The sequence below is a fragment of the Ailuropoda melanoleuca genome, chromosome X (genome assembly GCF_002007445.2).
Source record: "Ailuropoda melanoleuca isolate Jingjing chromosome X, ASM200744v2, whole genome shotgun sequence".
NCBI lineage: Eukaryota > Metazoa > Chordata > Mammalia > Carnivora > Ursidae > Ailuropoda > Ailuropoda melanoleuca.
This window is the reverse complement of record NC_048238.1, coordinates 112,530,511-112,557,979: the sequence shown is the minus strand read 5'-3', so window position 1 is coordinate 112,557,979 and position 27,469 is coordinate 112,530,511. Positions and strand designations below refer to the sequence as shown.

The window sequence follows — 27,469 nt, the reverse complement described above, 5'->3', positions numbered from 1 at the left end:
GAGAGTATAAGAAGTAAAAAACACGAAAGCAGTACAAATAAGTATTTCTCTAAAAATCAGTCAAGGGATTCATAAAATAAAAGAATGCAAAATATGACACCATATACCTAAAACATGGGGAAGGAGAGGAGAAGAATTTGTTCAAACATAAACGACCATCAACTAAATATAGACTTCTATATGCAGAAGATATTATATGCAAACCTAATGGTAACCACAAATCAAAACCAGTAACAAATTTGCAAAGAATAAAGAGAAAGGAATCCAAGTATATCACTAAAGAAAGCCAGCAAAACATGAAAAAGAGCAAGAGAAAAAATAATCAGAGAAAAACTACAAAAACAACCAACCACAAAACAAGTAAGAAAATGGCAATAATACATATTTATCAATAATTACCTTGAATAGGGGCGCCTGGGTGGCTCAGTTGTTAAGTGTCTGCCTTCAGCTCACAGTGTGATCCCGGCGTTCTGGGATCGAGCCCCATATCAGGCTCCCCTGCTGGGAGCCTGCTTCTTCCTCTCCCACCCCCCCGCTTGTGTTCTCTCTCTCGCTGGCTGTCTCTCTGTCAAATAAATAAATACAATCTTTTTAAAAAAATGATTACCTTGGGGGTGCCTGGGCGGCACAGCGGTTAAGCGTCTGCCTTCGGCTCAGGGCGTGATCCCGGCGTTGTGGGATCTAGCCCCACATCAGGGGATCTAGCCCCACATCAGCTTCTTCCTCTCCCACTCTCCCTGCTTGTGTTCCCTCTCTCGCTGGCTGTCTCTATCTCTGTCAAATAAATAAATAAATTCTTAAAAAAAATAATTACCTTGAATATAAATGAACTGAACAATCCAATCAAAAGACACAGAGTATCAGAATGGATTAAAAAACAAGACCGATCTATATGCTGCCTAAAAGAGACTTATTTTAGACCTAAAGACCATTGCAGATTGAAAGTGAGGGGATGGAGAATATCATGCAAATGGATGTCAAAAGGAAGTTGAGGTGTCAATACTTACATTGGATAAAGCAGACTTTATTTTTTAAAGATTTTATTTATTTATTTGACAGAGAGAGACAGCAAGAGAGGGAACACAAGCAGCGGGAGTGGGAGAGGGAGAAACGATGCAGGGCTCAATCCCAGGACCGTGGGATCATGACCTGAGCTGAAGGCAGGTGCTTAACGACTGAGCCACCCAGGTGCCCCCAAAACAGACTTTAAAACAAAGAATGTAACAAGAGACAAGGAAGGACACTATACAATAGTAAAGGGGACAATCCAACAAGAAGCTATAGCAATTGAAAGTATTTATGCACCCAATATGGGAGCACCCAAATACATAAAACAGTTAATAACAAGCATAAAGGAACTTATTGATAATAATAGAATAATAGTAGGAGTCTTTAATACCCCACTTACATCAATGGACAGATCATCCAAACAGAAAATCAACAAGGAAACAATGGCTTTGAATGACACACTGGACCAGATGGATTTAACATATATACATTCAGAACACTTCACCTAAAACAGAAGAATACACATTCTTTTCAATGCACAGGGAATATTCTCCAGAATAGATCACATATTAGGCCACAAAACAAGTCTCTAACAAATTAAAAAATATCAAAGTCATACCATGCACCTTTTGTGACCATAATGCTATGAAACTAGAAGTCAATCACAAAAAAACTCTGGAAAGACCACAAATACGTGGAGGTTAAATAACATGCTACTACACAATCAATGGGTCAATCAAGAAATCAGAGAAAAAATAAAAAATTATATGAAGACAAATAAAAATGAAAACACAGCAGCCCAAAATATTTGGGATGCTGCAAAAGCTATTCTCAGAAGGAAGTTTATAGCAATACATGCCTACCTCAAGAATCAAGAAAAATCTCAAATAAACAATTTAACATTACACCTAGAGGAGCTAGAAATACAAGAACAAACAAAACTCAAAACCAGTAGGGGCACCTGTATGGCGCAGTCGTTAAGTGTCTGCCTTCAGCTCAGGGCGTGATCCCGGCGTTATGGGATCGAGCCCCACATCAGGCTCCTCCGCTGGGAGCCTGCTTCTTCCTCTCCCACTCCCCCTGCTTGTGTTCCCTCTCTCGCTGGCTCTCTCTCTCTCTGTCAAATAAATAAATAAAATCTTGGGGAAAAAACCAGCAGAAGGAAGGAAATAATAAAAATTAGAGCAGAAATAAATTATTTGGAAATTTAAAAAACAATAGAACAGATCAGAGCTCTTCTTTGAAAAGATCAACAAAATTGATAAATGTCTAGCTAGACTCATGAAAAAAAGGAAGAGGATCCAAATAAAAATAATCACAAATGAAAGAGGAGAAATAGCAACCAACACCACAGAAATACATACAATTGTAAGAGAATGTTATGAAAAATTGTATGCCAACAAATTGGACAACCTCGAAGAAATGGATAAATTCCTAGAAACATATAAACTACCAAAACTGAAACTGGAAGAAATAGAAAATTTGAACACACAGATTACCAGCAAAGAAGTTGAATCAGTAAGGAAAAAAACTCCCAACAACCAAAAGTCCAGAGCAAAATTGCTTCACAGGGGAATTCTACCAACATTTAAAGAAGATTTAAACCTATTCTTTTCAAACTATTCCAAAAAGTAGAAATGAAGGAAACTTCCAAACTCATTCTATGAGGCAAGCACTACACTGATTCCAAAACCAGATAAAGACAACAAACAAACAAACAAACTACAGGCCAATATCCCTGATGAACATAGATGCAGAAATCCTCAACAAAATATTAGCAAAATGAATCCAACAATACATTAAAAAAAATCATTCACCACACTCAAATGGGATTTATTCCTGGGTTGCTAAGGTTGTTCAATATTCACAAATCAATCAACATCACACATCACATTCATAAAAGAAAGGATAAGAACCATTGGATCATTTCAACAAATTCAGAAAAAGTACAACATACATTCATGATAAAAACCCTCAACAAAGTAGATTTAGAGGGAACATGCCACAACACAATAAAGGCCATATATGAAAAACCCACGGCTAATATTATCCTTAATGGGGAAAAACAGAGCTTTCCCTCTATGGTCAGGAACAAGAGAGGGATGTCCACTCTCACCACTTTTATTCAACATAATACTAGAAGTCCCAGCCTCAGCAATCAGACAACAAAAAGAAATAAAAGGCATCCAAATCAGCAAGGAAGAAGTCAAACTTTTACTCTTTGCAGATGACGTGATTCTCCATATAGAAAACCCAAAAGACTCCACCAAAAAACTGCTAGAACTGATACACAAATTCAGTAAAGTCGCAGGATACAAAAATCAACGTAAAGAAAAGTTTTATTTCTATACACTAATCATGAAGCAGCAGAAAAAGAATTTAAGGAATCAATCCCATTTACAACTGCACCAAAAATAATAAAATACCTAGGAATAAACTTAAGAAGTGAAACCCGTACTTTGAAAACTATAAAATATTGATGAAAGAAATTGAAGATGAAGGATAGAAATGGAAAGACAATCCATGCTCATGGACTGGAAGAACAGATATTGTTAAAATGTTTATATTACCCAAAGCAATCTACACATTTATTGCAATCCTTATCAAAATACCAACAGCATTTTTCACAGAGCTAGAAGAAACCATCCTAAAATGTGTATGGAACCACAAAAGACCCTGAATAGCCAAAGCAATCTTGAAAAAGAAAAGCAAAACTGGGGCATCACAGTTATAGACTTCAAGTTTTATTGCAAAGCTATAGTGATCAAAACAGTATGCTACTGGCACAAAAATAGACACATAGATCAATAGAACAGAATAGAAAAGCCAGAAATGAACCCACAACTATATGGTCAACTAGTCTTTGACAAAGCAGGAAAGAACATCCAATGGGGAAAAGACAATCTCTTCAACATATGGTTTTGGGAAAACTGGACAGCCACATGCAAAAGAATGAAACTGGGCCACTTTCTTACAGCATACACAAAAATAAACTCAGAATGGATTAAAGATATAAATGTGAGACCTGAAGCCAGAAAAATCCTAGAGGAGAACCTCTTTGACATTGGCCATAGCAACTTTTTTCTAGATATGTTGCTTGAAGCAAGGGAAACAAAAGCAAAAAAAAAAAAAAAGTATTGGGACTACATCAAAATAAACAGCTTTTGCACAGCAAAGAAAATAATCAACAAAACTAAAAGACAACCCACAGAATGGGAGAAGACATTTACAAATGTTATATCTGAAAAAGTGTTTGTATCCAAAATATATAAAGAACGTTTACAACTCGACACCCAAAAACCAAATAATCTAGTTAAGAAATGTGAAGAAAACATGAATAAACATTTTCCCAAAGAAGGCATCCAGATGGCCAACAGACACATGAAAAGATGCTCAACATCACGCATCATCAGGGAAATGCAAATCAAAACTACCATGAGATATCAACTCACAACTGTCAGAATGGCTAAATTAATAACACAGAAAACAACAGGTGTTGGCGAGGATGCAGAGAAAGGGGAACCCTCTTGCACTGTTGGTAATGCAAACTGGTGCAGCCACTCTGGAAAAAAAAAAACCAGTATGAAGTTTCCTCAGAAAGTTAAAAATAGAACCATCGTAGGATCCAGTAATCACAATACTGGGTATCTACCCAAAAAATTCAAAACCCCCCACTAATCTAAAGTGATACATGCACCCATATATTTATTGCAGCATTATTTACAATAGCCAAATTATAGAAGCAATTCAAGTGTCCATTGATTGATGAATGGATAAAGAATGTGTGGTATATATATATATATATATACAATAGAATATTATTCAACCATAAAAAAGAATGAAATCTTGCCATTTGCAATGACATGGATGGAGCTAGAGAGAATAATGCTAAATGAAATAAGTCATTCAGAGAAAGACAAATAGCATATGATTTCATTCATATGTGGAATTTAAGAAACAAAAGAAATGAGCAAAGGAAAAAAGAGAGATAGAGACAAACCAAGAAACAGCCTCTCAACTATAGAGAGCAACCTGAAGGTTATCAGAGGGGAGGTCAAGGGGTGAAATAGGTGAAGGGGATTAAAAAGTACACTTATCATGATGAGCAATGAGTAATGTATAGAATTGTTGAATCACCATGTTGTATACCTGAAACTAATACAACACTGTATATTAATTACCTGGAATTAAAATTTAAAAAACAAAAAAAAAACTTTAAAGAATAAACTTTGCTAAGAAAATAAGGAAAAATAAAACACATCGTAATAAATAAGATTACAAATACAGGTTTCTCATCCACATTTAAATAAAATGTAGCCTAGACTGACATGACTTGCACAGTTTGCAAGGCATCATAATTACCTATGCCTTTCCCTTGCTTCAAGAAGTATTAAAAACATCATCTAAAAGCCACTTTTTTAAGTTCTTTAACCGTATAGTTACTCCTTCTCTCCCACTTTTGGTCAATTTTTTCCTCCAAGTGAAAGGGATGATATGGGAGCTTTGGCAAACGAACATAGACTGTTAATTTGCTAAGTATTTGCTAAGGGATTTCTCCAGCCAGAAAAAAAAAAGGACATTAGAATTGGATACTTTATAGATTAACATAACAGAATCACAAATAGAAGGCCAGCATCTTACTCAGCATGGTTTTTCCTGTCCCTTCTGAAGGGTACTGGAGTCATTTACTGCAGTGATCAAAGTTTATTTTTTTTTCTCTTCTAAAATACAATTATAAGAAATTTCTCCTAACTGCATTTTAAGAGGTTGGGGGGGTAGAATCTTTTTTTTTCCTAAATTCAGAGCACAAGGCAATTAAAAATGAGGGGAAAAGATTTCTGTTATACTGGAAGATCCCCTTTGACAACAAGCCCATTAAATCTAGAAGTAATAATCCATTCGAGTCTGTAAGAAGCCTCACATTTCAGCTCAGGCCCTCATTCAATGTGAGAGATATCCCTGGACATATTTCTCTGCCTTGTTAAAAAAAAAAAAACTACAAGCTTATGTGGAACGTGCTAGTATAGCCTAGCACAAGTCTAAGGGTTTTTTGTTTTGTTTTGTTTTTGTTTTTTTATAAGAACCACACCTTGTGGGCTGTCTTTGTGGTGGGAGTTTCCCAAGTTTACTGGAGTGTCCAGTACCAAATAATCACTAGGTAGGCATTCCAGTCTGTTAATGGAAGTAATGAAAGAATATTACATCAGGAGATCCATGAAGTCTTGGCCAGGAAAATAGACAACATTTGTGTTCTGATCAGACATTCATTGGAATGACTCCCCAGATACATAATGGAGCATGACTGAGATCCACAGAGGTTGCATTCACCTTCCAGGTTTGTAGGAGTTTTACTTTCTGATTATATGGGTTTTAGAGGGCCATAATATAACGCCCCCTTCTTTGCTAGAGTTTGGAACCAATTGAAAGATAGAGAAGTCGTGCACATGGAGATCAAGACATCAGCTTTATTATTGATAAGACTAATACTGGAGGATGTGGATTCCCTAGTAGTGATTGCATCAAAGAATCAGTCAGATTTACTCATCCATTTACGGCACTACTATACAACCACAGGTATCCTTATGTGAAAGCCTGTCCCTGTAACACTTAAGGAAGAAACAGACACAAATGCATGTGGAAAGCGGATAGCCAAAGGAAGAGAAGGAGAAGGAGGTTCAGTTACACATGCTTGCTCCCAAATTTATCAGTCAGGCAAGTCACCAGAATAAGTAGGTGAGGGAATAGACAGGTGCCAGGACAGAACAGGGTAAATCTTTCCTCATGGAAACCAGAGGAGAGTGGAAAAGTTGGTCTCTACTACCCAGAACATCTTTTTCATCTGCAACATCTAACATTCTAAAAGTCTTTATCTACAGGTAGAGTAATTAGATATTTCCAAACTTTGCATCAGTATTTTTTATATTAATGAGTATTTTTAACTTGATGTTACTGGTAACTCAATGGTATCTTTGCAAATGACTCTTTCTAATTTGTTGTGTTTCTTACTGTGAACATGCTATGAGAGATGAAACCATACAGCTCTTTGATTCAATTAACATCTATAATCACTGATCCGAATTGGCTAAAATACTTCTAGAAGTGGGCAGGACTAAAAATAAAACATAGGAAGAACACAAAAGGGGTCCATGATGTCTTTAGGAACAATGAATAATGTAAGTGGTAAGCATCCATTACTATAGAAGTTTCATATTCAAATACATCCTTAGAACCACAGAATCCGTAAAAGATCTTAGGCATCATTTGCCCCAACTTATTTAATACTAAGGTCCATGAAGGGGACCAATTTGCCAAAAATCAAAAGAGCAAATATGAGCACAGGGAAGGAAGTGGGATTAAAAATCAGGTCTTCTGGGGTGCCTGGGTGGCTCAGTCATTAAGCATCTGCCTTTGGCCCAGGGCGTGATCCCAGAATCCTGGGATTGATCCCCACATTAGGCTCCCTGCTCTGCTGGGAGCCTGCTTCTTCCTCTCCCACTCCCCCTGCCTGTGTTCCCTCCCTCGCTGGCTGTCTCTCTCTCTGTCAAATAAATTAAAAAATAAAATAAAATCTTTAAAAAAAATCAGGTCTTCTGATTCCCATTACAAGATATATCACTAAGATTTATCCTTTGAGCACCACTCATGTATGCTGATTCACATGGGGAAAATGCTTGGGCCATATGCCAACAGGTGATTTTTTTAAAAAAATTTTTATAATGTTAGTCACCATACAGTACATCATTAGTTTTTGATGTAGTGTTCCATGATTCATTGTTTGTGTATAACACCCAGTGCTCCATCCAATATGTGCCCTCCTTAATACCCATCACCAGGCTAGCCCATCCCCTCGCCCCCTCCCTCTGAAACCCTCAGTTTGCTTCCCAGAGTTCATAGTCTCTCGTGATTCATTCCCCCTTCCCAACATGTGATTTTTAAAAAGATCAGAATTGCTGAGCTACCATTTTGCCCCCATCCTCTCTGTCAAAGATAATTTTTACACTAGACATATTACAATTTTGGAAAGACAGATTTTAAATAGGTGATGAAACAGAGGAAAGTAAATAGTTCATCCAATAGGCTCAAGTCTTCAGACCAGATGAATCATATTCATACTGAGAAAAGTTATGGATGAGATTCTTTTTGGTGATCTTTGAAGACTTATGGAGAATGGAAGAGGAACTCCAAAAGGTGTTCAACATCATGAATCACCGGGGTAATGCAAATCTGAAACACGATATCAACTCACACCTGTTAAGATGGCTATTATCAAAAGATAAGTGTTAGTTAGGATGTAGAGAAACTGGAGCCCTTGTAAACCGTTGGTGGGAATGTAAAATGGTGCAGCCACCATGGAAAACATATGGAGGCCCCTCAAAAAGTTAAAAATGAAACTACAATATGATCTAGCAATACCACTTTGGGTATTTATTCAAAAGAATTGAAATCAGGATCTCAAAAATGTATATGCACTTGCATCTTCAATGCAGCATTATTCACAAAAGCCAAGACATGTAAACAACGTAAATGTCCATTCACAGATGAATGAAAAAAGAAAATGTGCTAAATATGTACATCTGAATATTATTCAGCCTTATATAGAAGGAAATCCTGCTACATGTGACAACATAGAGGAACCCTGGGGACATTATATGCTAAGTGAAATAAGCCAATCACAGAAGGATAAATACTGCATGACTCCACTTATATGAGGTATCTAAAATAGTCAAACTCATAGAAACAGAGTAGAATCATGGTTACCAGGGCTGGGGGAAGGGGAAATGGGGAGTTGTTGTTCAACAGGCATAAAATTTCAGTTATGCAAGATGAATAAGTTTTAGAGATCTGTTGTACAACATAGTGCCTATAGTTAAAAACACTGTATTGTATGTTTAAAATTTTGTTAAGAGGGAGATTTCATGTTAAACGTTCTCACCACAATTTCTTAAATGTGCAAAATATCTGAGTAGACACCTCACCAAAGAAGAGATACAGATAGCAAATAAGCATATGAAAAGATGTTCAGCATCACAAGTCATTAGTAATTGTATATGAAAATAACAAAGAGATACCACCACACACCTAGGAAGATGATGAAAATCCAACAAAGATGTGTAACAATTCCCTTATTGCTGATGGGAATGCAAAAATGGTGCAGCCACTTTGAAAGAAAGTTTGGCAGTTTCTTAAAAACTAAAAATACTCTTACCATATGATCCAGCATTGTACTCCTTGGTATTTACTCAGATGAGTTAAAATTTTCTACACAAAAACCTACATATGAATGTTTATAGAAGCTTTATTCATCATTTCCAAAATTTGGAAGCAACCGAGATGTCCTTCAGTAGGTGGATAGATAAATAAATTGTGGTCCATCCAGACAACGGAATATTATTCAGGTTTAAAAAGAAATGAGCTATCGAGAGATGAAAAGACATGGAGGAAACTTAAATGCATATTACCAAATAAAAGAAGGCAATCTGAAAAGGCTACATACTGTATGATTCCAACTGACATTCTGGAAAAGGCAAAACTATGGAGACAGTAAGAAAGATCAGGGGCAGCCAGGGGTCAGAGATAAGAAGGAATAAAAAGGCAGAGCACAGAGGATTTTTGGTGCAATGAAACTTCTATATGATGTTATAATGGTAGATAGATGTCATTATACATTTGTCTAAACCCATAGAATGCACAACATCAAAAGTGAACAGTAAGGTGCGTTGTGGACTTTTGGTGATAACAATATGTCAGTGTAGGTTCATCAACCGTAACAAATATACCACTTTAGTGTGGGATGTTAATATGGGGGAATTTGTGCATATATGGAACAGAGATTTTATGGAAATTCTCTGTACTTTCTGCTCATTTATGCTGTGAATATAAAACTTCTCTAAAATACAAGTTCTATTAAAAAGAGACAGAATAATACAGTCCTTAGATTCAAAAGAATATGGGGAAATTTCAAAACTTATAAAATGTGATCTCAATGTTAAGTTTAGTCGAGACTTTAGAACTGATTACTAAAAAAGAATTATTGATGAGAAGAAAAAAAAGTGCTGATCTCCAAGAACTAACACGTGTGACCAACAGTTTTGACAGAATAATTTCCTACTGAAAACTACATGCTAAAAACTACAGGCTATATCTTTTTTTTTAAGATTTTTATTTATTTATTTATTTGACAGAGACAGCCAGCGAGAGAGGGAACACAAGCAGGGGGAGTGGGAGAGGAAGAAGCAGGCTCCTAGCGGAGGAGCCTGATGTGGGGCTTGATCCCAGAACGCCGGGATCACACCCTGAGCTGAAGGTAGACGCTTAACGACTGTGGCACCCAGGTGCCCCCAGGCTACATCTTTTGATAGAACAAAAGGCCCAAATTAAGTTACTATGAAAACTCTATTTCGGTATATGGCACAGCTAGAAATAACTGTTGTACTGAGGCAAGCAGTTTTCTTTTACCCTAAGCATCATATTTTGCATATTGTATACCCTTGGCACAATGTTACATTAAGAAGCTCAATTAACAGAAAACAATATATAACAACACTGTCAGTAGCTGGCATATGTACCTGGGCAGGCACATCTCTCCCACACTGCTTAATTCATAGTCTTTTTGATGTCCTTTGTCTCACTTGTAATGACCAAAGTTGTAGAAAATATTCCTGTTTGGGAACTACCATCTTGGCTGTGTTTCTCCTAATACCTAAAATCTTGTCCCTTCCACCCTGGTGGGCCTCAACTGACTACTTCTTACTTTTGAAGTTACTGTCATTTCTTTAAGCTATGTGGTCACTTTCAATTACTCTGACATCTCCCTTCTCATTGCATGATCCCCCCAAAGTTTCTCTTCTTTCCATGCAGAGACATATTTCTGGTTTCCCTTGGACCTTTCTCCTCAAGCAAGCCAGGGACATATCCCCACAAATTCTTCCTGTGTACTCATTGGCAAATGACAGCTAATCTTCCAACTCGTAATTTCATACCTTTTCATAGACATGTTGCACTTCCTTCTTAAGGTTTACCAGGTTAGTTGATAAGGTGAATGCTATATATATACTATAACTAGATTGAACAATCCAGGCATTTGACAAAGTTGCACATGAAATGTTTATGAAAAAAATGGGAAGGTGACAACACAATTAGATAGGCTCACAACTAATTGAACAATTACACCAAAACAGTTCTGTTTACTGGATTAATCATAAGCTCCATGAGGAAGGGAACTGCAGGTGTTCTGTTCCTCATGTAAAAGGCAGTCAAGAAATGTAAAATGAGGGGATAGAAAGTATCAAATACAGGAAGATTGGTAGTCCTTGGCCCATTCAATATTTTTGCCAATAACTTGGATAAGGATGAAGAAAGATGAAACGGACCTAATATTTTAAACACTGAGATGTGATAATTGGAAAAATCCTTCAAATACACAGGATGGATTAGACTTGGCTTAAGCGCCGCATATGTGAAAGAAGAGCTCCATAGGTGAAAACAGATGTAGAACTTAGGTGACAGTAAGCCTATGAATCACCAATGTGTAATTACTAAACATAAAAGCTGGTAAAATCTCAGTCTTCATTAGTAAAATTATAGTATACAGAGGAAGGAAGGTGTCAAACTTCTACGTAAGTTTGCTCTGACCAAAACTAACCTAAGGAATGTGTTCTATTGTGAGAGGCAATGTTTAGTTTGATAACAAGTAGAACTATATAACCATTAGACTTAGCCAACAATGGAACCAATTTCCTTCCTTGATAGGCAGTGAGTTTCCCAACACTGGACATATTCAGAGGGAGAATGGAAATCTGCTTGGAAAGATTTTGTATAGGAAATTCATCTTCAGCATGAGAAGATGGTAGAAAAAAAGGAAATCTCAAAATTTTCCAATTGGTGTGTTATTTTCAGCACAAATGGTTGTCCACAAATGTATAGCTATGCAATAAAATATTGATTCCTTCAGCCTTCTTGGTGAACAGACTGGGCTTTCCGTAGTTGGAATCTCCAGGCCAGTTGCCTCTGGCTGCAAGCAACCTTAGTGTTTGTCTCAGTAAGATATGCAAATGTCATTTTCTATTTGTATCATGATGTGAAAAATATTTGAAACCACTATCCAAAATGAACTCTGGGTTCAACTATGATGACTATGATGACTAAATTGTACAATTTCAACTATGATGACTAAATTGTACAATTAAGTGTTAGAGTTGTCACTAGAAATGGAGCATTGAACTTTACATCAGAATCTGGGGATGTACTGTATGGTGACTAACATAATATAATAAAAAATCATTTAAAAAAAAAGAAAGAAAGAAATTAGTCCAGGGTTCCTTCTAAATTACAGTACCCATAATAGAGAGCAAAACATCAACAGAATCTTGAAGCAAAATAAGATAGCTGCTGTGAAATGTGACTTAGAGAAAGATGGTAAAGAAGACAGTCTATAGTTCTAACAGTCTGGTATAAGGAGGAGAAATCCCATTCTTAATGCATTAATTACAGAATTGACCAGAGGTGAATATAACTGCCCTCCCTTTAAGTGTATCCTGAATCAGTGCCTATCTCTGGAGGGTTAATCTTTCTAAGTCTATGTCCTTGTGAAAAAGAGTATAGGTACATTTTGGCCAGCAAAATACTAAATAGAAAACTCCAAGAAGGAACTGCCTAAGTAAGGCAGATCTGGGTGAGATGCAATAGGAAGAGAGCTTGGAAAGCTGGGGGACAGTTTGAAGGCACTGGAGATCTGAGAGCCAGTAGTCAGGGAGGTTGGAAGGGCATCAAAAAAAACATTGGCTGATTTCACACTTTGGCAGCATTTCTGACAAACTGGCCAAAAACATCTCCCACTGCATCATCCCCTTTTGAGAATAGCAGGCAGGATTTACTAAAACCAACTAATGCTTTTCACAGAAGCAATATCGACACCTTTTCAAACCTACTTCATATTTAGTGAACAAAGAAGAAAACAATGTTATATACATGTAGTAGTTTGAAAGCATATCATGCTCATAGTCTTGTGTTGTACTTATGACATGAGATCATGGAAGGTAGAAACTGTCTTGAGCTTTTGTATTTGCATTTTGGTACCCAACAGAGCACAGCATGATGAATAGAGGATAGATTAAAATGATAGATTAGAGAAATAGATGATAGATAAATAGATGATTGATAGATAGATATAGATAGATGATAGATAGATAGATAGATAGATAGATAGATAGATGATAGATAGATAGACAGAAGATGAAGGAAGGAAGGAAGGAAGGAAGGAAGGAAGGAAGGAAGGAAGGAAGGAAGGAAGGAAGGAAGGAAGGAAGAAAGGCCGGCCATATATATCTACTCAAAACCAGTGTTTGAATGAAATAGTTGGGTAATTGTTAAGACTTGGAATGACACTCACAAGAAGACAGAATGATTTGTCCTAGCCCTTGGCATGCCCTTCCTGCTTCCTCACCAAGCCCAAACACCAATCCTCAAAATATCCCCATCCCCCCAGACATTAGGAAAAGCAATAACCTTCCTGCAGAAGAAAACTGGCGCTTTGCCTCGGGAATCAGAATGACTCAGGAGATAGAGTGATTAACAAAAAATGTTATCAGGCTAAAAGATTACTGTTTAAATCACGAGCATCCTAGAAGAAAAACAATGTAAAATAGGTAATTGTCTTTCTCTTCCTAGGCCATCATTCCCCTTTGTCTCCTAGTCCTACATTCCCAAGCCCTCAGCTTCCTCATCACCTCTAAAATAAAGTATCATACCCCAGCAGATTGTGTTAGCACCTTCTAAAACCTCAGAAAGTGGGAGTACAGTGGTTCAGCAGGAGATGGATGGAGGTAAATGGCAGAGTATGCCAAGTGTGTTATATAAAAGGAAAAGGTTTCCATGAGCTTACATCTGAGGACAGGAAAAATCATGGACTAGTAATTGATATGGCTTTCCTCAGGGAACTGTTTGAGGATGATCCTTGAATCCGGTCCCTAAAAGACTTTAAAAGGCCAGCATGGTAGTATAGAAAGAACATTGAAATAGAAAGGTTCTAGCTCTGGTTATGCCTTGTGTGACCTTGAACAAGTTCTTTTGCCAATTTGGGCCTAATTTTTTAAAAAGATTTATTTTGGGGGGAAGGTACAGAAGGAGAGGGAGAGAGAAACCCAAACAGACTCTGCACTGAGCAGGGAGCCTGATGTGGGCCTGGATCTCAGGACCCTGAGATCAGACCTGAGCCAAAACCAAGAGTCGGATGCTTAACCAACTGTGCCACACAGGTGCCCCTGGGTCTAATTTTTAATATAGAAAATAATACATACTTTGCTTAATTCACAGGTTATTATAAGGTCAGATGAGACAGTTCCCATAAAAGAATTTTTTAAACTCTAAAGCAAAATACAAATAAAGGAAATTTTCTACTCTAACCTCTTAATTTTACAAAAAAGACAATTCTGAAGCTAAGAAATATTATGGTACTTGCTCAAAAATACAGATAGTAGCACAGCTGAACAAGAACTCATTCTCCTGGTTCAAGTGCTTTCTCCACTACACCATTCTCACCTCCTTCACTAACTTGGTATATGTGAGAACTCAACTGACTGAACATGCAAGCATGTTCCAATTAATTTAGAATGATAATCTACACATTTGCATTCACACTGCAATGGAATTTACTGAGGAATGTCTAGATATTGTCACTGGAGATTTAATTATTTTTCTGTGGATTTTAATTTAGAAATTTTTTGTGGGGCACCTGGGTGGCTCAGTCAGTTAAGCATCTGCCTTCGGCTCAGGTCATGATCTCAGGGTCCTGGGATTGAGCTCCACATCGGGCTCCCTGCTCAGCAGGGAGCCTGCTTCTTCCTCTCCTCCCTACCTGTGCTCTCTGTCACTCTCTGTCTCTCTCTCTCTCTCTCTCAAATAAATAAAATTTTTTAAAAAATTAAAGAAAATTGTTTGTAATCATAAACATGTCTAGCCATTAATTGAAACAGTACTGTGTTCTGTGTTGTGATTAGCAAATAATGTACCAGCATAAAGGGATTATAAAAATGTTTATGACTCATCTTTTTGGAAGCTGTGAGATTTTCAGTTTAAGGTCAGTTTCTTAGAGATACAGGTAATAACGTGGGTGATTAATTTGACATATACATATTGTATACCTTAAATACTTTAATGCTTAGAATGTGGAAGGTGAGAGGTCCAAGGATAAATTTTAAAAAGCTTTGTAGAAGATGAATGAGGAATACCACAGTATAAATGGATAGCATGATATGAAGGAATAAGAATGGAAGGATAGAGGAAGAATGGGAAGAGGGCAAAGGAGAATTAGCTTAAAGGTATAAAAGCCATTGGTGATTATTTAAAGGCATATTAGAAATTATTCAGTGGGCACTTAAAGCCCAGAAATAATCCCTTTATTACCTGTCTAATCTAGGTTGTTCATCTCCTAAAGCAAATCATTGGAATGAAGCCAATATTGCATAAGGGTTGCTAATAGCTCACTGTCTACGATGGCCTAATTTTTAAGACACTTAGAGAACAAATCCTCTATAAGTACTCCTGAGCCCTTGGACCTTTATAACATGGACAATCCTAAATCATGAAATAAGGAAGGGCGTAAATAGAATATCTTAGAGCTGATGGTTATGGCTTAGAACATAGTGACTGGAACATTCTATAAGATTGGCCTTAAGCAAAAGAGGAAGGTGAAAGAGGATCAGTAATAGAATAGAGAAGGAACAGGAACAACATGGGCTCACAGAGAGGTAGCTATCCCTGAAGCCCCAGGATAGTGTTGCTTCATGGTTTAAAAAAGAGGCTCAAAACAAAGGAGTGAGGAGAGATTTAATATAAGAATTACCTCAGGACCTTAAAATATAACATGTACAAAATGCATAAAGAGCAATAATCTGAAGTGCACAGCTAAATAAAATTGCACATTTGTGTGTATGCCTATGTAATGCCTATACAGATAAAGATATAGAACGTATCTAGCATACAAAGTTTCCTCTGGTCCTTTCTGATTCTATATTCCATTTGTCCTTTCCCAGGAGGTAACCCCTATTCTGACATTTTGTTATCATAGATTAGATTTGCTTTTTCTAAAAATGGGTACAAATGGAATAATATAGTATGTACTCTTCTGTGTCTGGCTTTTTTGTTCAGCAAACTGCTTAGAGTAATACTTTCTAGTTTCATCCATGTTGTTGCAAACGGCAAGATTTCATTCATTTTTATGGCTGAGTAATATTCTTTTTTCTTTGCTGCATCCCAGAGGTGTTGGACCATTGTGTTTTCATTTTCATTTGTTTCCATGTACTTTTCATTTCTTTTTTGATTTCATGGTTGACCCATTCATTGTTTAGTAGCATGTGATTGAACCTCCATGTATCTGTGGTCTTTCCAGATTTTTTTTTCTTATGGTTGACTTCTAGTTAAATAGTGTTGTGGTCAGAAAAGATGCTTGGTATGATTTCGATCTTCCTGAATTTGTTGAGGTTTGTCTGGTGAGATAATATGTGATCTATAATGGGGACTATTCTGTGTGCACTTGAAAAAATTGTGTATCCTGTGGTTTTAGGATGAAATGTTCTGAATGTATCCATTAAACCCACCTGGTCCAGTGTGTCACTCAAAGCTATTGTTCCCTTGATGATTTTCTATTTAGATGACCTGTCCATTGATGTGAGTGAAGTATTAAAGTCCCCTACTATTATTGTATTATTATCTATTAGCTCCTTATGTTTGTTATTAACTGTTTCATGTATTTGGATGCTCCTATGTTGGGTGCATAAACATTTATAATTGTATTTTCTTGTTGGATTGTCCCCTTTATTATTATATGGGGTCTTCTTTGTCTTCTGTTACAGTCTTTGTTTTAAATTCTACTTTGTCTGATAGAAGTATTCCTACCCTGGCTTTCTTTTGACATCCATCCTCATGACAGATGTTTCTCCATCCTCTCAGTTTCTATCTGCAGGTGTCTTTAGGTCTAAAATGGGTCTCTTTTAGGCAGCATATAGATAGGTCTTATTTTTTGTCCATTCTGTCACCCTATGTCTTTTGATTGGAGCATTTAGTCTATTTACATTCAAATTAATTATTGGTAGATATGTATTTATTGTCATTTTATTATTTATTTTGTGGCTATTCCTGAAGATTTTCTCTGATCCTTCCTTACTTTTCTTTTTTATGTTTTACTGATTTTCTTTAGTGATATATTTGGATTTCTTTTCTCTATTCTTTGCATGTTTAGTAGTGGGTTTGATACATGGTTACCATTAGGTTTGTATATAACATCTTCTGCATATAGTAGTCTATGTTAACTTCATGGTAGATGTAGTTTGAACCCAGTCTTTTTTCCTCTCATCCCCATGTTTTAGGTATATGTTATTATTTTATGTCTTTTTTGTGAGAATTCCTTGACTGATTTTTTTTACAGAAATATTCATTTTTAATGTGTTTGTGTTTCCTACCACCATACTGTCTGTTTGGTTCTCTCCTTTCCACTAAAAGAGTCCCCTTTAATATTTCTCGCAGGGCTGGTTTAGTGGTTATGAACTCTTAGTTTTTGTTTGTCTGGGAAATTCATCTCTCCTTCTATTCTGAATAATAGGCTTGCTGGGTATTCTTGGCTGCAGATTTTCCCCATTCAGCACTTCAAATATATGATCCCACTCCATTCTGGCTTGCAAAGTTTCTCTTGAAAAATCTCCTGCTAGATTTATGAGCTTTCCTTTGTAAGTTAGTAACAACTTTTGTCTTGCTGCTTTTAAGATTTTTTTTATCACTGTGTTTTACAAATGAATTACAATATGTCCTGGTGTGGGTCTGTTTTTGTTGATTTTACTGGGGGTTCTCTGTGCCTCTTGGATCTGGATATCTGTTTCCCTCCACAGATTAGGGAACTTTTCAGGTCTTATTTCTTCAAATACATTTCTGCCCCATTTTCTCTCTCTTTTTCTTCATAGACTCCTATAATACGAATGTTATCACATTTGATGGAGTCACTGAGTTCTCTAAGTTTATTCTCATTTTACATAGTTCTTTGTTCTCTCTTTTGTTCAGCTTGATTGCTTTCCATACTCTATCTTCTAGGTCACTAATTCATTCCTCTGCTTCTGCTAGCCTACTGTTCATTCCATCAAGTATGTTTCTCCTTTTGTTTATGAAGCCCCTTCTCTGCTATTGTATTCCTCACCCCCGTGCTAAGAGTTTCACTCATGTCTTCCACTCCTTTCTCAAATGCAGTGAATATTCTTATGATCATTGCTTTAAATTCTGTATCAGGCATGTTACTTACATCTGTTTTGCTTAGATCTCTGGCCATGGCCTTGTCCTGTTATTTCATTTGGGATCAATTTCTCTGTCTTCTAATTTTTTCTGCCTCTCTGTGTCTGTTTCTCTGTGTTAAGAAAGTCAGCTGTGTCTTCTGCTCTTGAAAGTAGTGACTTTATGACCTAAATGGAGACCTGAAACCATAAAAAATCCTAGAGGAAAACACAGGCAGTAACCTCTTTAACATTAGCCATAGCAACTTCTTTCTAGATATATCTCCTGAGGCAAGGGAAACAAAAGCAACAAATGAACTACTGGGACTTCATCAAGATAAGCAGCTTCTGTACAAAAAAGGAAACAACCAACAAAACTAAAAGGCAGCCTACAGTATGGGAGAAAATATTTCCAAATGATGTATCTGATAAACGGTTAGTGTCCAAAATACATAAAGAACTTGTACAACTCAACACCCAAAAAACAAATAATTTAGTTAAAAACTGGGCAGAAGACATGAATAGACTTTTTTCCAAAGAAGACATCCAGATGGCTAACAGACATATGAAAAGATACTCAACATTACTCATCATCAGGGAAATACAAATCAAAACTACAATGAGATATCCTCTCACACCTGTCAGAATGGCTAAAATCAACAACACAAGAAACAGGTGTTGGTAAGAATGTGGAAAAAGGGTAAACTTTTGGTGGGAATGCAAACTGGTGCAGCCACTCTGGAAAACAGTACGGAGGTCCCTCAAAAAGTTAAAAATATAACTACCCTATGATCCAGCAATTGCATTATGAGGTATTAACACATAGAATAAAAAATAGTAATTCAAAGGCATATATGAACCCCAATATTTATAACAGCATTATCTACAATAGTCAGATTATGGAAACAGCCCAAATGTCCATTGACTGATGAATGGATAAAGAAAATGTGGTATATATAAATGGAATATTACCCAGCCATCAAAAAGAATGAACTCTTGCCATTTGCAATGACATGGGTGGAGCTAGAGAGTATTATGCTAAGCAAAATAAGTCTGTCAGAGAAAGACAAATACCATATGATTTCTCTCATATGTGGAATTTAAGAAACAAAACAAAGGAGCAAATGGAAAAAGAAACAGAAGCAAACTATGAAACAGACTCTTAGCTACAAAGTACAGACTGATGGTTACTAGAGGGGAGGTGGGTAGGGGGATAAGTTAATAGGTGATAAGATTAAGGAGTGCACTTGTGATGAGCACCGGCTGATGTATGGAAGTGCTGAATCACTATACTGTACACCTAAAACCAATATTACACTTTATGTTAACTAACTAGATTTTAAATTAAAAAAAATAAAGTAATGACTTTATGAAGAAGTCCTGGAGTGCCCTGCTATGCAGTTTCCTCTATTCACCAGAACTGGTAATTTAGGAGAGTATCCTATGTGTGTTGCTTATGCCCTACTGTTGTGTCTGAGCCAATGACTCAGTGTCACTCTGTCTATACTGACTCTCTGCCTGTTGTTGGCTGTGCTTGCTCTCTGTGGCATTAGAGGGACCCAGGCAGTCCAGCTTTAAGAGGACATGCCTGTTGAGGAACTTGGGAGCTGGGCAGTAGTATTAGCAAAACTTGGTCTGGGCCACTAGTCCCATGCCAGATCCCTTGAAGCACCGTGGCAGCTGGGGGCCTTATCCTGGGGCTGCTGGGGGTGCAATGGTGGGTGGGGCTGGGTGTGGCATTGAAGGTGGCTGGGGGCATGCAGCTGGGCAGTGAACAAGAGCACCTTGGGGGTGCATGAAATTACCTATATTAGATACACAAAAGAGATGATAATGAAATAATATCAATACAAAAATCAACAAACACAAAGGAAGACAGTGAGAAAGGAAAGGAGGAACAAAAGAACTAAAAGAAGACAAAAACAATTAAGAAAATGGTAATAGTAAGTCATTCTTACCAATAATTACTTAAATATAAATGGATTAAATCCCCAGTCATAAGACAAAAAGTGGCTGAATGGATTAAAAAAAGGAGACCCAACTATATGTTGTCTATAAGAGACTCACTTTAACTTTAAGGATGTGTATAGGCTGAATAAAAGGGATGGAAAAAAATATTCCATGCAAATGGTGAACAAGATAAAGCAGGGGTGGCTATATTCATATTAACAAAATAGACTTTAAATCAGAGGCTGTCACAAGAGAAAAAGAACATTATATAATGATTAAAGGGTCCATTTACTAGGAAGAAATAACAAAATATATATGTACCAAACATCAGAGTATCCAAATATATAAAGCAAACATTGACAGATGTGAAAGGAGAAATGGCCACCAATACAATAATAGTAGGAGACTTCAATACCCCCTTTCAGTAATTGATAGAATATCAAGACACAAAATTATTAAATAAACAGCAGACCTAAATAATGCTATAGACCACAGGGACCTAACAGACATATACAGAACTTTTTAGTTCACAACAGCAGAGTATATATTTCTTCAAGTATAAAGGGAACATTCTTCAGAGTAAATCACATGGTAAGTCACAAAACAAGTCATAAATTGTAGAAAAATTAAATCATATAAATTATCTTTTCAAACCAAAATGAAATAATACTACAAATAAGTAACAGAAGAAAAGTTGTAAAATTCACAAATATGTGGAAACTAAATAACACACTCTTGAACCAAAAAGAAAATCAAATTAGGAATTAGAAAATACCTTGAGAGAAATGAAAATGAAAACACAACACACCAAAATTTATAGAATTCAGCAAAAGCAGTAATAAGACAGAAGTTTATAGTAACAAATGCATACATTAAATAAGAAGTATCTCAAATAAACGACCTAAAATTACACTTCAAAGAACTAGAAAAAGAAGAAACAAAGCCCAAAGTTAGCAGTAGGAAGGAAACAATGAAGATTATAGTAGAAATAAATGAAATAGTAGAAAGAAAAATGTTTTTAAATCAATGAACTAAGAGTTGTTTTTTAAAAAAGATAAGCAAGCTTGACAGGCCATTAGTTAGGCTAACTAATAAAAAAGGAGATAAGGCTCAAATAAAATCAGAAATAGAAGTGGAGACATTAAACCTGATGTCATAGAATAAAAAGCATCATAAAAGACTGCTATAAACAATTATACACCCACAAATTGGATAAACTAAAAGAAATAAATAGATTCTTAGAAACGCACAACCTACGAAGACTGAATCATGAAGAGATAGAAAATCTGAACAGACCACTAATTAGTAAGGAGATTGACTCAAGTAACTAAAAACCTTTCAAGGAAGAAAAGTCAAGGATTAGATGGCTTCACTGGTGAATCATACCAAACATTTAAAGAAGAATTAGTGCCAATCTTTCTCAATCTCTTCCAAAAAATTAAAGAAGATGAAACACTTCCAAACTCATTTTATTAGTCCAGCATTACACTTATATCAAACCCAGACACAAATGTGACAAGAAAACTATAGACCAATATCCCTGATGAACATACATTCAAAAATCCTCAACAAAATGCTAGTAAATGAATTTCAACAGCACATTAAAAGGATCACACACAGGCTCCTGGGTAGCTCATATAGTTAAACGTCTGCCTTCAGCTCAGGTCATGATCTCAGGGTCTTGGGATCGAGCCCCATGTCAGGTTCCCTGCTCAGCAGAAACTCTGCTTCTCCCTCTCCCTCTGCCTCTCCCCCTGTTTATGCTCTCTCTCTCCCTCTCTCTCTCTCTCAAATGAATAAATAAAATATATTTTAAAAAATGATCGTACACTATGACTAAGTGGGATTCATCCCTGGAATGCAAGGATGGTTCACATTATGATAGTTAATTAATATGATACACCACATTAACAAAATGGGAGATAATAATCACAACGATCTCAACAGATGTAGAAAAAGAATTTGACAAAATTCAACATCCTTTTGTGATAAAACACCCACAAACTAATAGTCAAAGAAGATTATGTTAAATAACAAATGTCATGTATAAAAAGCCCACAAATAACATCATGCTCAATGGCAAAATACTGAAAGCATTTTCTCCACAATCAGAAACAAAGCAAGGATGTCTACTTCACCACTTATATTCAGCATAGTCCTGGAAGTCCTAGTCAGAGCAATTAGACAAGAAAAGCATCCACATTAAAAAGAAAGATGTAAAATTATCAATCTTTGCAGATGACATGATCTTATATGTATAAAACCCTCAAGACAGCATACAAAAAAAAAAAGATAAACCCTGGAACTAATAAGTTCAGTAAATTAGCAAAATAAAAAAATCCACATACAAAAAATCTGTTGTGTTTCTATACACTAATAATTATCAAAAAGGAAGTTAGGAAAACTATCTCACTTATAATAGCATCAAAAACAATATAAATTTAAGAATAAACTTAACTAAGGAGGTGAAAGACTTGTATACTGAACAAAACTACAAAAACATTTCTGAAAGAGATTAAAGAAGACAGAAATAAATGGCACCCTATGTTCATGGACTGGAAGTACCCAAAGCAATCTACAGATTCAATGCAATCCCTATCAAAATCCTAATGGCATTTTTTTACAGAATTAGAAAAAAAATCTTAAAATTCATGTGGAAGCAGAAAAGCACACAGCCAAAACAAATTTGAGCAAGAAAGCAAAGCTGGAGGCATCACACTTCTTGATTTCATAATATATTAGAAACTACAGTAATCAAAACAGTATGCTACTGGCATAAAAACAGACACATAAACCAATAGAACAGAATAGAGAGCCAGGAAATAGATCCACGCATAGATGGTCAACTGATCTTCCACAGAGTGCCAAGAATACACGATGGGAAAAGGATTGTCTCTTCAATAAATGGTGTTTAGAAAACTGGATATCCATGTACAAAAGAATGAAATTGCACCCTTATCTCACACAATACACAAAAATCAATTCAAAATATATGAAAGACATAATTGTAAGACTTAAAACTGTAAAACTATTAGAAGAGAACATACGGGGAGAATTGATGTAATTGGTCTTGGTTATGATCATTTTTTGGATATGGCACTAAAAACACAGGCAACAAAAACAAAAACAGACAAGTGGTATTGCGTTAAACTAAAAAGTGTCTGCACTACAAAGGAAACAATCAACAGAGTAGAAGTCAGTCTATGTAACGGGGGAAAATATTTGCCAACCATATATATGGTAAGTGGTTGATACCCAAAATATAAGAAACTCTTACACATCAATAGAAAAAGAAACCAATAATGTGATTTTAAAATGGGCAAAGGACTTCAATAGGCATTTCTCCAATGAAGATACACAAATGGCCAGCACATATATCAAATGATATTCAACATCACTAATAATTGGGGAAATGCAAATAAAAACCATAGTAAGACATTGCCTCACACTTGTTAGGATTACTTTTATCAGAAAGTAACAAATGTTGGCAAGGATGTGAAGAAATTAGAATCCTTGTACACTGTTGATGTACAGCAGGTGGTGCAGCTGCTATGGAGAACAGTATGGATGTTCCTCAACAATTAAAACTATCTCACTCTGAGTATATATATAAAAGAATTGAAATCAGGATCTTGAAGAGATATCTGCACTTCCATATTTATTGCAGCATTATTCACAATAGCTAAGCTATAGAAATAACAAAAATGCTCACTGACAGATGAATGGATAAAAATGCTATATACATACAATGGACTATTATTCAGCCTTAAGTTAGAAGGAAATTCTGCTATAGGCAACAATGTGATGAACTTGGAGGACATTATGCTAAGTGAAATGAGCCAATTACAGAAGAACTTATACTGCATGATTCCACTTATATGAGGTATCTAAACTAGTCAAATTTATAGAAGCAGAGAGTAGAATGGTGGTTGCCATGACGGGCAGGGAAGAGGGAAATTGGGAGCTGTATTCAATGGGTATGAAATTTCAGTTATGAAGCATTAGGTAGGCCTGGATGTTAGAGATTGGGCAGTCCTCCCTCCCCACCTGAGGTGAGGCAGGACAGCTGTTGCTGAGGTGAGGTCTAGTAAATGGTGAAGTACTTCCTGGCCTGGGGGCACCCAGGGTCTCAGTGGGCTGGAATCAGAGAGGAGCCCTACCCATGGGGAAACCCAGCCTCACCAATGGAGTGGGCCCAGCATAGCCCTCAGGTCTGGCAAGCAGCATGGAAAAACTGTGGTGCCAGTGGAGCCCAAGCACGGCCTCGGGTGACCCCCTGACAGCTCCTTTCTGCCCAAGACCTGGGAGCACAGTGGATCCCTCAGCTATATGGGTCCCAGCCCCTGAAACCTCCCTTCTCCTTTTACCCACCTGCAATCTCAGGCTGTAGAAGGGACTGCAGGCACTCTGAGTTCTCAACCCCCATTTCAGTCTCTATCTCTGAGTGTACACTTTAATGTAAGGTGATTCCTAAGCAGCTGAAAAAGAGAGGCTGTAAAAGGGGCTACAGGAAATGGACTGCAGTATAAAATTCAGAAGCAGAACTTGAAGGTTTAACCACTGACCCATTTCACAGGTACTATATGGCACATTTCATTTGCCATCCTGTTTTTGATGGATGCTGGTTGTTTCCAGTTTTCCACCTTATAGGCAATGCTGCAGGGAAACCCTGAACATTTCATGCATCTATAAACCAAACATGGAGTTGGTTTTTATTTTTAAAAAGATATTGTCAATGATCTGATATGACTATAAATATTCACTTGATGAAGCTGCATGGACTTGTCATCAGGTTGGACTAGTGATCATTTCCAAATGTTTCTTTTTTTTTTTAAGATTTTATTTATTTATTTGACAGAGAGAGAGAGAGCCAGCAAGAGAGGGAACACAAGCAGGGGGAGTGGGAGAGGAAGAAGCAGGCTCCCAGCGGAGAAGCCTGACGTGGGGCTCAATCCCAGGACCCTGGGATCACACCCTGAGCCGAAGGCAGACGTTTAACGACTGAGCCACCCAGGTGCCCCCCATTTCCAAATGTTTCTTAAATCACAGTTACTATTTGAAAATTCAAGCATCCGAGAACATTCGGTTTAGAATGGCATAATGATGTATTTTTTATGGGGACTACAAATTTCATAGAGACCACAGGGATTCCAGTTATATTCTCCAATCAAAGTGATCCAGTCTTTCAATAAAGTTAATTTTGAAGAGTTTTATGTTTATAAATGGCACCAAAATGGGAGGAAAAAATGGTAGGTTGGAAAACCATTGTTAAACATTATATTTAAAAGTATATACACCACTGGGGTGTCTGGGTGGCTCAGTTGGTTAAGGCTGAATTGATTTCAGCATCGAGCCCCACATCAGTTTCCATGCTCACCAAGGAGTTTGCTTGAGGATTTTCTCTCTCCTTCTCTATCTGCCCCTCTCCCTGCTCATGTACTCTCTCTCTCACTCTCAAATAAATAAATAAATCTTTTTTTAAAAAAACAGTGTATACACTACTTAATAAAGCTGAATTGTGGAATTTTCAAGGTTTTTTTTTTTTTTTTACTGCAAGTGACTTTCTACATTTGAAGGAATTCAGGGTTTATTCTCATGTAGCCAACAATTTTAACAGTCTTTATAATTAATCGTGTCTGTAATGCTAAGTCAGTTCTTTAATGTACTTTTGTAAAAATACACTTTAGTTTTTAGAAAACTGTTAGATTTACTTTTTTAAAGAAAAATTGAGAGGATAGTACAGAAAGTTCCCATATCTTTTACATTGAGTTTTACTTATGATTAACAGCTTACAGCTGGCTGGTACATTTGTTACAAGTAACAAACCATTATTAACACATTATTATTAACCAGAGTCCATAGTTTATCCATATTTCCTTATTTCTTTTTTTTAAGACTTTATTTATTTGAGAGAGTGAAAGAGAGAGAGCAGGGGGAGGGGGAGGGAGAAGCAGACTCCCTGCTGAGCATGGAGCCTGATGTGGGGCTACATCCTAGGACCCCAGGATCATGACCTGAGCCCAAGGCAGACACTTAACTGACTGAGCCACACAGGCACCCCACCTTATTTCTTACTTGTTGTCTTTTTCTGTTCTAGGATCCCACATTTATATTTACTTGTCATGTTTCCATAGGGTCCTCTTGTATATAATGGTTTCTCAGATTTAACTTGCTTTTCATTTTGCAGTATTTTGTATACAAGTATTTTGTAGGATTCCCCTCTATTGGAATTATTGATTGATTTTTTTCTCATGATTAGACCCTGGTTATGGGTTTGGGGGAGGAAGACCACACAGGTATAGTGCCACTTTTAACACAACATTTCAAGGGTATGTTATCAACATGATTTCTCTCTTGTTGATATTGAGCTTGATCATTGGGCTGACATAGTGGTATGTGGTTTCTCCACTGTAAATTACTTTTTTTCTCCCTTTCCCTACTGTACTCTTTGACAAGAAACCACTATGTGCTGCTCATATTCAAAGAAAAGGGATCATGCTCCCCCTCTTTGAGAATGGAATATCTACATTATTTGGAATTCTTCTGCAAATGAGATTTGTCTTCTTTCTCCCATATATATATTTATTCAATCACTTATTTATATCAGTATGGACTCATGGGTACTTATTTTATACTTTAGATTATAATACAGTACTGTTTTATTTTGTTACCAAATTGTCCCAGGATTGGCTGTTGGGAGTTCTTTCAGTTGGGACTATGTCCCTTTGACATACCTGTATCAATGTAAGTGGTTTTTGTTCTGTTGTGGGTTTTTTTTAGCACTTCCTTCTTTTCTAGTACTAGAAGATGCTACAGGCTCATCTTGTTTATTTCCTGCCCCAGTCCTAGAATCAGCCATTTCTTGAATGATTTCTGGTTTGTTTTAAAGGAGAATGGCCTCAGAAACCAAGATCTGGGCAATAGATGTGCTCATCGTTACAGGGCTGTCTTTGTTTATAGGCCCTTTCAGAGCCCAACAGAGCAAGGAAACATATGTGTACACTAACCTGTTTATACACATATCTATAAATAACTCTATATGTAACCATCTGTATCTATATTAAGCTAAACATCTGTTTATCCTGATGTTCCCAACTCTAATCCATTACCACATGGATCATTCTAGCCTACTCTTCTTGCTTACTTGTAAACTCCCACTCCAACAGTGAGAAACATGGCTCCCACCATTATCTATTTATTTAATTGCTCAATTCCAATATATATGTATATATAGCTATAACAGAAATATAAACTTATTCCCA

General features: G+C 36.6%; 1 protein-coding gene across 3 annotated transcripts in view; it reads right to left on the bottom strand.

Moving 5' to 3' along the window:
* SPRY3 (sprouty RTK signaling antagonist 3) overlaps positions 1-27,469 on the bottom strand; it is a 151,841-nt gene that overhangs the window by 106,386 nt on the left and 17,986 nt on the right. Inside the window, exon 1 of one of the 3 annotated variants that reach the window (XM_034648926.1) lies at positions 608-663. The exons of the other annotated variants lie outside the window; for them this stretch is intronic. The gene's annotated coding sequence lies outside the window, so the exon portion shown is untranslated. Of the gene's footprint in view, positions 1-607; positions 664-27,469 lie in introns of those variants that run through there. 3 annotated transcript variants of the gene reach the window in all.